The following is a 14,913-nucleotide window of genomic DNA, read 5'->3' on the forward strand; positions in this document are numbered from 1 at the left end:
CAACTATGTAATATTCTGGAAAAGTGAGACTACAGAGACAGTCGGATGAGCGGTCTGGCAAAAACCCAGGGAGGGGCGGGGGAAGGGAAAGTGAACAGGCAGAGCACAGAGGGCTGTGGGCAGCGAAGCTACTCTGTATGAGACCATGCTGATGGATATGTGTCATTATGTACTTGTCCAGGCGCAACGCATGCACAACACCAGGAGGAAACCCTGATGTAAACTATAGGCTTTGGATGATAATGTTGTGTAACAGAGATTCATCAGTTATAACGAATATACCCTTTGGGTAGGAGATGTTGAAGATGGAGGAGGTGGTTCACATGCAGGGGCAGAGAGTAACTTCCCGTTACTTTTGCTGGGAACCTAAAATTGTTCTAAAAAAATTAAAACTTTATTCAAAAAAAAAAAAAAAAAAGAAGAAAGAAAAGCCCAGCCAGCTTCACTGATGAATTTCACCACATACCTAAGAAGAATTAGCGTAGTTCCTTCACAAACTTGGAAAAAAAAAATAGGAAGAAACATTTGCTAAGAGTTTTTTATTTTTTAAATGAAGCCAGTATTACCCTGATAGCAAAACCAGTCAAAGCTACCACAAGAAAACTACAGACCAATATTCTTTACGAAAAAGGTGCAAGAATCCTCAATACTAGCAAACTGAATCCAGGGCATATAAAAAAAGATTCCACACCATGACCAAGTGGGATTTATCCCAGGAATGCAAGGTAGACTTAACATCCACAAATCAATTAATGTAATATTCTATGGCCATAGATTAAAGAGCTGAAGCCACATGGGCGTCTTAATATGTGTAGGAAAAGCACGTGACAGAATTCGACATTCTTTCATGATCGGATACTCAACAAGCTAGCAGTAGACAGGAACCTCTTCAATCTGATAAAGGGAACCTTTATAAAAAAAAAAAAAACCCCACAGTTAATATTATATTTAACAGTGAGAGACAGAATGCTTCCTTGCTCCGATCAGGGAGACAAGATATGGCTCTCATCACTTCTGTTCCATGATGTCGTAGACGTTCTCGTCAGGGTAATTAGCCAAGGAAATGAAACAAAAAGCATCCTGATTGGAAAGAAAGTAGAAAGCCTGTCACGGTGTGCAGAAGACATGATCTTGTGTGCAGAAAATCCTAAGGAATCCAGCAAAAAACTGCTAGAACTGGGAAATAAGTCTGGCACGGTGGCAGGACACAATATCAGTATAAAAATGTCAGTTGTATTTCTATACACCAGCCATGAAAAAAACCAAAAAATGAAATTAAAAAGAAAGTCAATTTATACTAGCATCAAAAGGATAAAATAATTTGGGATAATTTAACAAAAGTACAAAATATATAGTCTGAGAGCTAAAAAAATGTATATATAGTTTTTGAAAGAAGAGCTACAAAAAAATGGGAGGGCATGCAATGTTCACGAATCAGAAGACTTAATATTGTTAAGATGAAAATGCCCCCAAGATCTTGCATAATTTTTTATGGAATGTTCGCTTCGCGTCAGGCATTATGTTAAGTGGCTTAAGAGGATTATTCACCGCACCACGCCCCTGCCAGGTGAGCACTGTTGTTATCTGTACAGATGAAGAACCAACTTGTCCAAGATACACTGAGCAACTGGAGCTTCCCGGGTCCAGGTCTCTCTCAGCCTAAAATGCATGCTCCTAATTGCTCAGTGACTCACCCTTTTAAGCACCAAGAGCCTGCACATGTGTTTGTATTTATCTGCTTAAATAAATACACACACATTTCAGTGCACAGTAAATCAAGGCGTTGCAGCCATATTGACACAGCTCTCAGCGTAAGAGTGGAGGGACTTTAAGTTCTCCATGAGCCTGTTAATGCAAAGAAATGATATATGTGGATTCACGTAATTAATGTTGCTCGTGTTCCTTGCCTCCCAAGACAAATGGCTGGATCTGGGGTTCGGTACAGTTTAAAAAAAATAAAACGCTTTCGAGTTATATGATACCGTAATGAAGAAGACAGTTGGCAACGTTACTAACACACGCAAATGCACCAATTTTATAGCTGTATACCCTATATTTTCCATAGAAATGTATAGAAATCCTATTAGGGTCTTAGAATGGTTCCCGAGTCTGCCCTCATTCATTCTCATCCTTTTTCTTCTCTTTTGGCTCAGGTTTGTTTCTGTTCTGTGCCAATCCTGCTTGTTCCTCGAGGAGACTTGATACAATAAGTTAAGGAAGTGAGTCCTGAACACTAAGCTGATAGCAGCTGAGAACAAGACAGCTGATCATTCTGTTCAAGCCTGACTTTGATTCCTTTGCCCTAAGAGTAACTGTGAGTCAACCTCGAAGTCATAAAGAACAACAGTTGAAACACGGGCTGTAGAGAAAGGACAGAGATGTCCGTTAGTGGCGAGTGTGCGAATAAATTATGGTATGGATAGCAGGAATTCATAGAGCTTTTATATATACATATGTGTATATATATATACATATATATATATAAAAATTATGTGCTGGCCTATGTTTATTGGCATCAAAAAGTACACAATTCATTGCTACTGGTAGTTCGGTGTGCAATGAGCTCTGTTTAGTCCTCTCCTCCCTCCTTAACCCTCCTGTATCTCTTTCTCTTTGTCTCCACATATTTAGAGCTGTACCCTGTGTGTGTGTGTGTGTGTGTGTGTGCGCGCACGTGTGCGTGTGTGCGCGCGCTGCGCGTGAGTCTATAAATCTGGACAGATAGCTACTCCGGATACTGGCGGTATTCATCATTTTTATTTTTCTACCGTAGACATTTTTGTATCATTTGAGTTTTTGTGGACATACATTCCTTTCAAAATGATAAAACAGCAGCTTATTTCCGTTCAACAAAAATCAGACAGTATATGCAGTTGCCGCTACCCTAGTGGATCAAAAGATTTCCATTGTGGTTTAGCTCTCCTTGTAAAGGGCAGGAACCGATCCCACCAAATCCAGATCTCGGTGCCCTTTGAAAGGATGACATTTAACATGTCGGGACTGAGCTCACAAAGAGGTTACGGAACTTTTCAACCCTAATTTTGATTGCTTCAATATCAATATAGATGAATATTTCATCAAAACAGAGCACAGTTATGCAAGGCATGCTCCCTCCTGATTAGCTCTGAGCTTGCCCTGGGCTCTTGCCCCCACAGGGGGCAGTTTTATTATATAGTAGCTTGCTGAAGCGGTCCTGCGGGTCAGGGGGTTAAAGCTACAGAAATATGATTTGTGAATCATCTGAGCTCAGCTTTGTCGCAAAGATAAACAGAAAGACTATCAAAGCCTTTTCACAATGTTATTTAAATGCCCTGCCATGGGAGAGGGGAGAGAGGTGCGGGGCTGGGACGTTTAATCAAAACCAAACCTGCAAACACCGGCATCACTTTCATGAAATATTAAGGATTTTAATCACCCCTCTCCACGCCCCAGAATTCCATTGACAATATGGATTTTTTTTTTTTTTTTAAGTTTGGAATTGTTCAGGGATGTCTTCTCCTGGTCTCTCCCTAGTCTGTGAAACACTACAAATTAAAACAAATGTCTGCAAACATTCTTAAGGATTTCACTTGCCACAGCGCTGGAGAAAACTATGACCCTCCACATTTTCCACAGGATCAGGGCTGGTCGTGTGTTTGGGAGCAGTGTGGCTGCCTCCACGCACAGCAGGCAAGCCCTTTTTGCTTCAATTTTCTGCTCATTTGGGGGTGACTTTGGTGAGAACTAACCCCTACCTCCATCACCACATCATTCATCTTTTAGCATCGCTGCTGTCTGCGTGATGTGAACACGGGTCTTCTTGTGGGACGTGGCTGCCTCCAAAGAGACCTGAAGTCAGGTGGATGTGAGGAGGCGGCCAACAGCCTGGTGTTTAGATACACCTGGTGATCGTCAGACACACAGTAGTTTTAAAGCGGACAGTTCCAGAGAGGCTTGTGTCATGCCGTTTGGTATAAAATCCCCTCTGCCTGAAAGAAGCCCACGTCTCAGCACGTCCGAGTCTGCACACAGAGCAGTGGCTGTGCTTACTGGGGAAGCCTTGGCTTTGAGACTTGCTTTCTCATAGCCTCGCTCTGTGTGTGTGTGTGTGTGTGTGTGTGTGCATGCACACGTGTTTTCTTTTGCATAGTTTGGTTCCTTTTCCCATCACCTCCCGTTGTTGAAATAAGCCATTTCCCTTACATGTCATTTCCAAATGGAAACAGAACAAAGAAAATAGGACAAAAGAAATCAGGGAATTTTCCAAAGGCACATTTGATGTACAAGTATAAACAGGAAAAGAGATGCCTGGGGAGACGGGAATTGCGCCGGCAGACAGCTGTTAACGTGTGCAGTCCGGAGCTCTGGGGAGATGCGGCCGTCGGTGGATTTGCAGGGGAAGAACAGACAGGGGAGGCGAGGGTGAGAGGTAAACTCACTCTTGCAACTTTAAGTGACATCTGTACCAGCAGAATCCAGCGGGTGTCTGGTGTATTCGGCTTTCCCAGGAGGAGCTAGCTCAGATACACAGAAACGGACTTTTGAAAGAGTCTGAACACTTCCTGTGGGTGTCATTTGCAAGGTGTGATGGCTTGGCGCTCACTCAGGCTGAAGGCACCGGAACAGAAGAGTTTCCCAAGCTGCTCGGGGTCCGGCGGCTGTTGCTCTGGGATCTTCGCGTGCAGCCGAATCAAGCCGTGCTTTGCCACCGCCTGGTCCTATTTAAGAAAAGCTGGAACACATCACAGGGCCAGGCTGGCACTAGGATGTGAGGCACTATGTTTATGAACCATAATCCTGTTACTCACTTGACTTTTATTGGGAGACTTCGGGGTCTCAGATGTTGTGTTAAATACGTTCTCGAAGATCTTGAGCAAGAAAAGAACACTTCTGGCGAGTGCACACAGGGTCAAAATGGGAAAGGAATACGGCGAGGGAAAGGGAGAGAATCCTCACAACAGCCTTGAATTTGAACTTCCTGCCTCTTTCTGCCGATACAATGAAACCAAAGTCTGCTGACTCCCTAACCTGGATTTTTGTTTGTTGGTTGGTTGGTTTTGGTTTTGTGTGTGTGTGTGTGTGTGTGTTTGATATTGATTGATTGGTGTGTGGTTGATTTGCAATGTTGTGTTAATACTACTCAGCCATAAAACAGAATGAAACAATGCCATCTGCAGCAACATGGATGGACCTGGAGATGGTCATACGAAGTGAAGAAAGTCCCTAACATAGATTTTGATGGACAGAAGTAGAACAAAGGCATTTCCGTCTTTCTAAGAGGGCCTTACTATGTAAGTCTTCTTCTCTATGGCCCTTCTCAGGTGACCTTTTGCCTCAGGGACAACAGCGTTAGCAGCAGCACAGTGAAGGGTGGAGCCAGGTCCACAGGTGCGATGAGCAGAGTCCGAGTGCCGGGTGGCGGTGTAAGTCACCTGCCCTTTCTCGCCCCGCTTTGTTCTCCCAGTCATCCTGCAAGGTGGCCGCTCCTGGGACGAGTTTGCAGGATGGTGGCATGGAGAGCCCAGAGAGATAAAACAACTTGCTCAAGGTCACTGGTAACTATTCAGCTATGAGTGGTAATTCAAATCCTGTGCATGAATCCATGCTTTATGAAGAGCCTGTATTGAATGGTGAAGTATGACTTTAGCGATGCTTGTTGGACTTCCGCCCTTCCATGACAACCTCATCTTAATACGAGACAGCAAAACGAAGCCTATCTAGTTAGGTGTATTATGGAAAGCACTATAGAGATTCTGTAAAAAGCTAAAAATAGACTTCTATCTAATCCAGCAGTCCCACTTCTGGGCATATATCTGGAAGAAACTCTAGTTCAAAGAGACACATGTACCCAATGTTCACAGCAGCACTGTTTACAACAGCCAAGACATGGAAGCAACCTAAGTGTCCATCCACAGATGACTGGGTAAAGAAATTGTGGCATGTATATACAGCAGAACACTACTTGGTCATGAAAAAGAGTGGAATAGTACCGTTTGCAGCAATATCATTAGACCTGGAGATGATCATACTAAGTGAAGTTAAGTCTGAGAGAGAAAGACAAATATATATCACTTATACATGGAATTTAAAAAGAATGACACAAATAAACTTATTTACAAAACAGAAACAGACTCACAGACGTAGAAAACAAACTTATGGTTACCAAGTGGGGAGAGGGGTGGGGGTGGAGAGGTAAACTAGGAGTTCAGGATTAGCAGATACACACTACTGTATATAAAATAGATAAACAACAAGGTCTTACTATAGAGCACAGGGAACTGTATTTAATACCTTGCAATAACCTATAATGAAAAAGAATATGAAAAGGAATGTGTGTGTGTGTGTGTGTGTGCGTGTGTATATCTGAATCACTATGCTGTACTCCAGAAATTAACACACACACACACACACACACACACACAAGAAACTTGAAAATAAAAAAGTGCAGAATGCTTTAAAAACAACAACAACAACAACAACAACAACAAAAAACAAAGAAACAAAAACCTAAGCCTACATAGAGTAAGACCAGTGAATGAAAACATAAACAAAAACAAAACAGCTGGCTAAATCTGGAACACGGCACAGCGAATTAAGACAAAAGTTGATGCAATTTCAAAAAACTAAGTTAGGTGCTCCTGGTATGGAAGGTGTTTTCAAAGTAAATATTTGACAAGAAGGTGATTCAATGCCACTTCTCTCTTCAGTATTTGATTTGACCTGAAGCTCTCTGAAGAGCACAAAGTTGGAGTCATGTCATTAAGTTATGTGCCCTTCAAGTGTCGGATTCTTAAATGCCATGGCTTAACCTTTTTAATGCTGTAGAACTTTGTTTCCAGTCAGCTAAGTTCTTCCTCTTTTTTTTCCTTTTTTTTTTTTTTTTTAGTTCACAGGCAGCTGCTGGCCCGAAGCCCTTCTTATAAAGAGCAGGAAGGACCCGAAGCCACAGGCAGGATTAAAGGGCAGATCGAAACCTTAGATCTCAGCTTTAAAGTTGTAATGTACAGTGAATTTGGTTACATGGAAAAGGAAACAGTAATTGTTGAAGTATGTTTTCTTAAGCTACAGAATAATTTTTGAAATGCTTGCCTTTAATCCGCAGACAGGCTTGTGTTTGAGAAAAATATCGTCTTGCTGCTCAGGATGACTCTGAGTCTCTGAAACACTGGATCTTGGAGCTACATTTTGTCTTTTTTTTCCAAAAAATAAAAAGATGACTGGTATCTTGGATAAGGTTTGAAAGGGTGCTTTTTTGAATTACCGTAATGCTAGTGATTTGGCTATGAGCTGTTGGAATGGCTCAATTCCTCTTGCTTCTTCCTTAATATTTGAGATAGTACCTTTTTTGTTTTAAGATGCTTGTGCGTTCACTGTGCCTAGACTAGGAACCTAACTGTGCATGGGGAAGAAGGCTGGCAATGTCATCAATGCAGACCTTCTCCCTCCTCCACCCCTCCTGCCCCTCCCCTCCAACTGCCACTGAGTTCACCAGTCCCATGGCAGGAGCACAGGTCTCAGGACTTGGGAGCGCCACATTTGAGTTGTCTTTGCTGCTTCCCAGATCTGAGCCCTCGTGTGGTTTCCGCAACTTTCCAAGCCTCCATCTGGTGTTGGGAATGCTGGATGCCCAAAATGCTCCTCTGTGCGTGGCGTGCGTCACACACGACGTGCACCTGGTGTGAGTGCAGCCCTGCTGGTCTTGGCTTTGTCTCAAGCGTGATCCCAGGGCTCTTGAGTTTCTGGAGAGATGATGTGTCCGGGCTCTTCCGGGCGGTCCTCTCACGCTCTCCGCAGGGAAGGACCGTTGTGTGGCAGGGTTTAACTCCGACATGCGACAGACTGCCACTTTCGTGAAATAGGATAAAAATAAATTCCCAGAAGAGAGAAATGGGAAAAACAAAGACATACACAATACGAGCTCAATTTAAAACATTAGAGTCGACACAAAATATTGTCAAACTGCAGTGGTGCTTACTCGCCATTTCAGATGGTTCATTGGAAGATGTCGTAACAAAGGAACTCCCTACGCAGGGGGGCAAGGTTACGAGAAATGGCAAGAGAGAGGCGGCCACCCAGGGGCAAGGAACAGTAAGGAGTGTTACCACCCCAGGTCTGCAGGGGCAAAGGAGGGGAGGGAGGCAGAGCCCACTGCGGCCTGGAGCCTTCGAGGTGGGCTCGGTCAGAGGAACTCCGGATGTCAGGTACACAGTCCCGAGTGTGCCAAGGTGGGAGGGAGTTAAGAAATACCCCACCCTGATCTCCTGCCCCCCACCCCCCCGAGTTCTAGCTGGTGCTCAGCCTACAGAATTCAACTCAGAAGCACCAGCAAGGGGCTCTGGGTGTTGCTGTCTGACAAATCTGGTAATATCCTCCCCCCAGTTCACATCCATACACAATCCAAGAATGTGGCCTTATTTGGAAATAGAGTCTTAGCAGATGTACTTAGTTAAGGACCTGGAGATGAAATCATCCTGGATTTGGTGGGGACAGACTAAGTCCAATGACTGGTGTCTTAGAAGAAGAGAAGACACAGAGACACACAGAGAAAAAGTCTGGGTGAAGAGAGAGGCAGAGATCGGAGGGATGTAGCCATACACCAAGGAATGCAAGGATGCTGGCAGCCCCCAGGAGGGAGTGTGGCCCTGCTGACACCTTGTTTTGGACTTCTAGCCTCCCGATCCATGAGAGAATACATTTTGAAAGAGAATTGAAAATCTATGTTCAGTTAAACACTTGGACCAATTAGCCAAAAAGTGGAAACAGCCCAAGTGTTCATCAATGAACAAATGCATAAATAAAATGTGGTACGTCTATAAAATGGAATACTGTTCAGCCATGAAAAGGAAGGGAATACAGATACTCACTGCAATATGGATGAACCTTGAAAACATCACACGAAGTGAGAGAAGCCAAGCGTAAAGGACCACATCCTGTATGATTCCACTTGCCTGAAATTCTTGGATAGATCAATCCATAAAGACAGAAGGTAGGTTAATGATGCCCACGCCTGGGGAGAAATGGTGTCAAAGTGACTGCTAGCAGTTCTACGAATTCTCTTTGTGCTGATGAAAATGTTCTACATTTAGCTGCCCAACCACATGACTATACTAAACCCCACTGCATCGTAAACTTTAAAAGGGTGAATTTTATTGTGTGTGGGTGATGGCCCAATCAATTTATTTAAAAATCCCAGTGCCTTGAAAATCATTTATTTTCTTGTGATCTTGCTAAGATCTTTGTAAAAAAAAAAAAATCTGTATTTTAATAAAAATCGTTTGCAGGTCTGGGAATTTCCTGTGAGAATTAACCCATATTACCATCACTGTCCCACAATTTATGTTCTTCTAAGTTGGACCACTTGTATTTATTTTCTGGTGGGGTGTTCTTAGCAGGGGAGGTGGGGTCTCCCTTCTTGTGTACTTAGGTCAAATTTTTTTCATGTTAAATTTGTAAAAATGTGACAGATTCTTTTAAAATGAATGATACTGTCACTGTGGTGTTTGTTTTGTTTTGTTTTGTTTTCCTCTTTGAAATATGTCCTAGTATCTCAACTTTTTTTTTCAAATCACTTCTCAGTAATGAAATAAAGTATTTTTGTTTGTAAACATCAAAGGATCTTTTTAAAAAACGTTATGCTTCTCACATACTATAAATCTTTTTAATACCTCTGGTTTGGAATTAATCAATCAGTATAATATGATCTGCAACATCGCATCCTATAAAAAGGATTTGATCTCCGAGGCTGTGTTGAAAGGGAAAGAGTATTTGTCACCATAGACAGCTATTTATCAAACGAATAGAAATTAAAAATAAAAACTCTGCATGCTCCCATGAATTCATGACTCGTTGACGAGTGGAAAGAAATCTCTGTGATAGGATTCTTTTTCTTCAAGGCTAGAATATTTAAAGCTGCATTTCACAATGGAGTTTCATTTACAAGGGTATTTAAATGTGCAAATATCAGTGGGTGGTTTTAGGCTGGAAAATGTCGTATGTTTCTAAAACCTTGACCTTGGATTCGATGCGGCAGTCACGTCTTCCAGCTGTGTGAAGATCTGGGGGCCTGACTTTGATACTGAAGGATGTCTTGGCCCTGAAGCAGGCTCTCTCTGGGACCCTCCCGTTGGGGTTTATGCCCCTGACCATTTTGCAGTTCATCTTAATGGTGTAAGTCACCTATTTCAGGTGTGTTTCCAAGCTGGCTGTCCCTGCGCTCATGGCCCACGTCGTGGGGTGGGGGAGGGGTGGACATGTCATTTACAGTTCAAATTGGGACCTTTTGAGAATGAAGGGGGCATGATTCATAATTACATCAGGACAGCAGGTGTAAGCCAGGACGGTTCTGGGCAAACTGGGATGGAGAGTCACACTAGACCTGGGGGAACCTCCCCATCAGAGGAACCGTCTTCACGTAGGGTCATCGCATATGTGCCAGGCATCATGCCAACACTTAGCATGTGTTGTGCTTCACTTTCCTGCCGTGACAACCTTATGAAGTGAGCACTGTTCCCCTCCACTAAGATGAGGACGCTTGTGTCACTGGTTTGTACGACCCCACCCCCGCGGGTCACGCCGTCCTTTACCCGCCCTACACTCTGACTCCCCTCCTCCTTGGCCGCGCTCTTCCTCTCTCCTCTGTAAGCTCAGCCTTCTCCTCAAGGTCACTCGATGCTGGACTTCCTCCAGGCTTGATCCTAACCACCTCACTTCGCTCTTTCCCATCTCATCCACCCGAGGGGCTTACGTAACCCCCACGCATAGGGGACTCACATCTCTGGTCAAGACCTCTCCTCTGATTGCCAGGTCAAGAATTATCTGCCTGCTTCTTTGATCTCTTTTTGGATGATTGGTAGGTGTCTCAAATTCAACGGGTTTGGAACTGAACTCATGGTCTTACCCGCCAGCCCCGGGCCTCGCCAGTGGTGCCATCTCAGAGGATGGCTCCCCCACCCCCACCTGCGTCCCTTACATGAGGGGGACATTTGGAAGCCGGGATGACACCTTTTCCCTCTCGCTCCCCAAACCAGGTCCTATCCACGTAATCATCTGCATATCTTTCAAACCCAGCCATGTAGGGTTGGATCTGAAGCACTGGGGTTGGGCCGAGGGAGCAGGGGGAGTGAGGGGGCTGCTCTCAGAAGGGAAGGGAGGTCCTTGGGGCTGAGTGGGGACTTTGGCTTTGAGTGACAGCAGGAAGATGGAGGACCACCGTGTTGAGGACAGAGAGAGTGTGGTGGGGGAGAGTGAAGCAGAGAGGCTCGTTAGGAAGGGAGGCCATTGCTGTCACCCAGGTGGGGATTGGGACGGCTTGGACCAGCGTCCAGTGAGTTCACGAAACCCCCTGTGCCGAGTCCACACCGCAGGCAGTGTCTACCCTGAAGTCTTACAACACTGCTTTCTGTGCGCTCACAGCAGCCGCTGCTCCCGACGGGGCGTTTCACACACAGCAGGTAACGCGGCTCCCGGATGCCAGAACAGTGTTTCTTGTATGTTGTCTCTGCACCAGATGCTCTGGAAATCACCAGACTGAATGGTGTCCCAGGGTCTGCGGCACTAGGGAGGCAACTCACTCAGCCCGGATGCTGATTCTCTTGGAACCAATGACCTGGGGATTGGCACCTGACCCCTGTTCTCCTCCTTCACCTGGACACACAGCTTCCACTGTAAAGGGAGACACAGAACTGGCTCGAGATCACCTAGGGGGAAGGGACCACAGTCTCAGTCTGTCGATGCCCCGCCACTTAGGACAGGAAAGTCAGTGAGCCAAGGGGGCGCGGGTAGAAGTCCCTGTAAAGGGACTTACCTGCAGGGATGGGGAGGGGGAGGGGGTCACTCCTGCTAAATCAAGGGAAAAGTAGGCACCCTCTCTGCCTTGACAGAGCCTAGTGTCTAAGTGGGGAAGACAGACATCCATGAAATCATCGCACTCACATATAAACACGTGCACACGTGCACATACACACAGACATACACACACATCGATGCACACATGCATACACACGCAGACACAAGGACGCACACAGATACAGTACACGTGCATTATCCCCCACGTATACATGCGTTCACGTGTGACAGACACCATGACACGTGAGGTAAAGGGACATTCTGGAAAGGAATGGGAACCAGTATGGCAGAAGCCAAACCCAGCCTGAGGGACCCGGGAGGTCTTCACTGGGAGGGGTTGCCTGGACTGCGAGACACATTTTCAGCTGCCACTTGTGACTCAGAGGGAGTCAGGAAATTGATTTCATGGGTTGCAACCAACACTTTCAAGAAAAATCAAGCAAAACAGAACAGAACAGATCAGAACATCAGGGCACACGTCAGAGTGATCTGTGTATGTGTAAAATGCTATAAGATTGTGGTAGAACGTGCTTTTCCGACCACAACGTGTGGACAGACATGTTTGAAAGGTGCTGACTTCAAGGATGAACAAGAGTGGCCCGAGGGGAAGGCGGAGCACAGGACGGGCGTCCGGCCAAGGCGCCCCGCGTGCGGAAGAGGACGTGCCACAGGCCGCAGAGGAGCGGGCGGCGGGCGGGCGGGCAGGGCTGCAGGGCAGGCGGCCGGGGAGGCCCGGGCGCGGCGGCGGCGGCGGCGGCGCGGGGCAGGACCAGGGCGGGCGACCCGCGCGGTGACGGCGGTGGGAGCAGCAGAAAGCCGCTGGGGGTGTGGGGTTCAGGAGAGACGCGCAGAGGAAGGGCCCTCCGCAAAGGAGGGAGGCCAGGAGGCTGCGGGGACAGACCATGGATCCACAGCCAGGGCCTCGGCGTAGGGGCCTCAGAACGGGTGGCTGAATAAACGGAGCTCCCCGCGCACACACGAGAGAGAAGGCGTGAACGGGGGGGGGGGGGGGGGGGGCGGGTGAGGGATGCAGCTCGCGGGGCTGAGCTGCTGGGTGCCCTGGCCCTGCCCTCAAGACTGAACCCCCACTTCCTCAGCACCCATGTAGCCTGCTGAAATGTTTGCTTCGCCCGTTTGGTAATTTCAGGGAACAGTGTACCCACGGTTAGATAGTTTAACCGATGCCAATACTCCCCTGCCCAGCTCTGGGGGGGATGACTGTTCCTGAGAGCTAGTTAATCTAATGGCTAGATTTTAAAAGACCCTCTGTCTTGGTTTCTCCTTTCTCAGTACATTTCGGATTCAGTCGTGCAACCCTCGCACGACTGCCCTTAGCGGTGGTAACGGCAGCGACACCCGTCATGAAGCGCTTGGTCTGTGTGTCATTGATTCTGAGGCACATTTGTCCCCTGTGAAACCTTCACTCTCCGTGCGCCTTAGAATCCCGGGGAGCCGAGCATCGGTTGCGACACGGTCATTGTTATTCCTGCCGGGGGCTCAGACTTGGCCACAGCTGTTCATCTTTCTACTACTTCATCGACTTAACGCGCATCGTCAGCACTCCATGGGTTGAGTTTAGTGATGGTTAGAGGAGTTATTTCAAAAAAGAGAAAAAAAAACTACACTATGATTTGGTTTTGGAAAGGGGCCTTGATAGGATATCACAAAGACAAATATTTGTCTTAAGAAGAATGAGTCCAGTTCCACATTTTTCTTCCAGAGCAACATCCAAGTGCTTTGGGGGATCCAAGAAGACACCCACACATAGATGAAGAGGAGATAGGAGCCAAAAGACTGGCTACCATGTGCCAAACGGTGCAGCTAATGGCAAAAGGGATCACCAAATCTGCCTGAGAGGATAACAGAAGCTTCACAGCCAAGAGGGGATTATACAACCATTTCATGCGTCACAAGAGACAATCGCTAAGACTGTGCCTTACTATATCTGGCACTTACTTTATTTGCTACCTAACAAACCAGCGTCAAACTTTACTAGGTTCAAACATCAGCGATCATTGGTTTTGTCAGGTAACAAGACAAGAGGTGGGGAAGCCAGGCTGATGCAGGATCTCCACGAGTTCACTCATTCCTGAGCCTCCTTCCATCTTCCTGCTCCATCATCCTTAGAGAGGGGATTTCAGCTCCATGGTTACCTCATGGTTGTAAGATGGCTGCCACTGCTCCAGACTTGCTTCTGTTCCAGGCAGGAAGAAGAAAGAAAAAAATCAAGAAACTGAGCATTGATGGCAGTACCAGTCCCTATGACCTTTTGGAATTAAAGCATGCTTCGCATCTTTAGAAGGGGTACAAAAAGTAGGTAACTAGTAATTGCTTAATGACAGCTTAGAAGGAACTCTTTAGAATGTCAGAGAGCATGAGGACTCAGTTCATTTACTCGGGGAATACAGAAGGAGATCTGGCAGTTTGTGTTTACAGCAGGCACACCTGAGCCATCATAGAGGGTGAGTAAGAAGTAGCCCCTGGTCATCCCACACGAGCCACGTTTCTTAAGAGGACCAAGCGTACCCTTCTCTCTGGGTCTTGCATGGTCTGAAATACTCTACCCCCAAGCATCAGCGTGGCTCATTCTCTCCCTTCATCTAGATCTCTGCCTGTGCCGAGGACTGAGCTAGCCTCCGTCAGTGCAAACCCTCCTTCCACGTTCTGCCTTGTGACGCCGGGGCTGGGACCCTGCCCAGCCTGTTTCTCGTGTGCTGGCTGCTTCAGCCAGTGAAGGGCAGGGGGGCAGTGCCAGAGAGAGGCTGCTGGGAGGAGGAACAGTCTGCTCCTCCCTGCTTGCTGGCCGTCACTGTCACAATCCCCCAGCAATGGCACTTTGTCCTGCCGGGGACTCTCATCCCATCAGCTGCAGTTGCTTCGATCCCAGATTGCTTTAGCATTTCCGGAGGCAGCCCCCAGGTGTTCCAGCAGCAGCAGAGTCCTTCCCGCAGGACCCTGGGACACCCGTATCAACTGGGCAGCACCTCCTCTTGGGAGCTTCTGGGAGCCGGTAACCCAAAGTCCAGGCGTGGCAGTAGCAGTGGCGCCTGCAGTTACGATCGCTGGGTTCCCTTTGGCTTTTGTCTGCCT

The sequence above is a fragment of the Camelus ferus genome, chromosome 32 (assembly GCF_009834535.1).
Source record: "Camelus ferus isolate YT-003-E chromosome 32, BCGSAC_Cfer_1.0, whole genome shotgun sequence".
NCBI lineage: Eukaryota > Metazoa > Chordata > Mammalia > Artiodactyla > Camelidae > Camelus > Camelus ferus.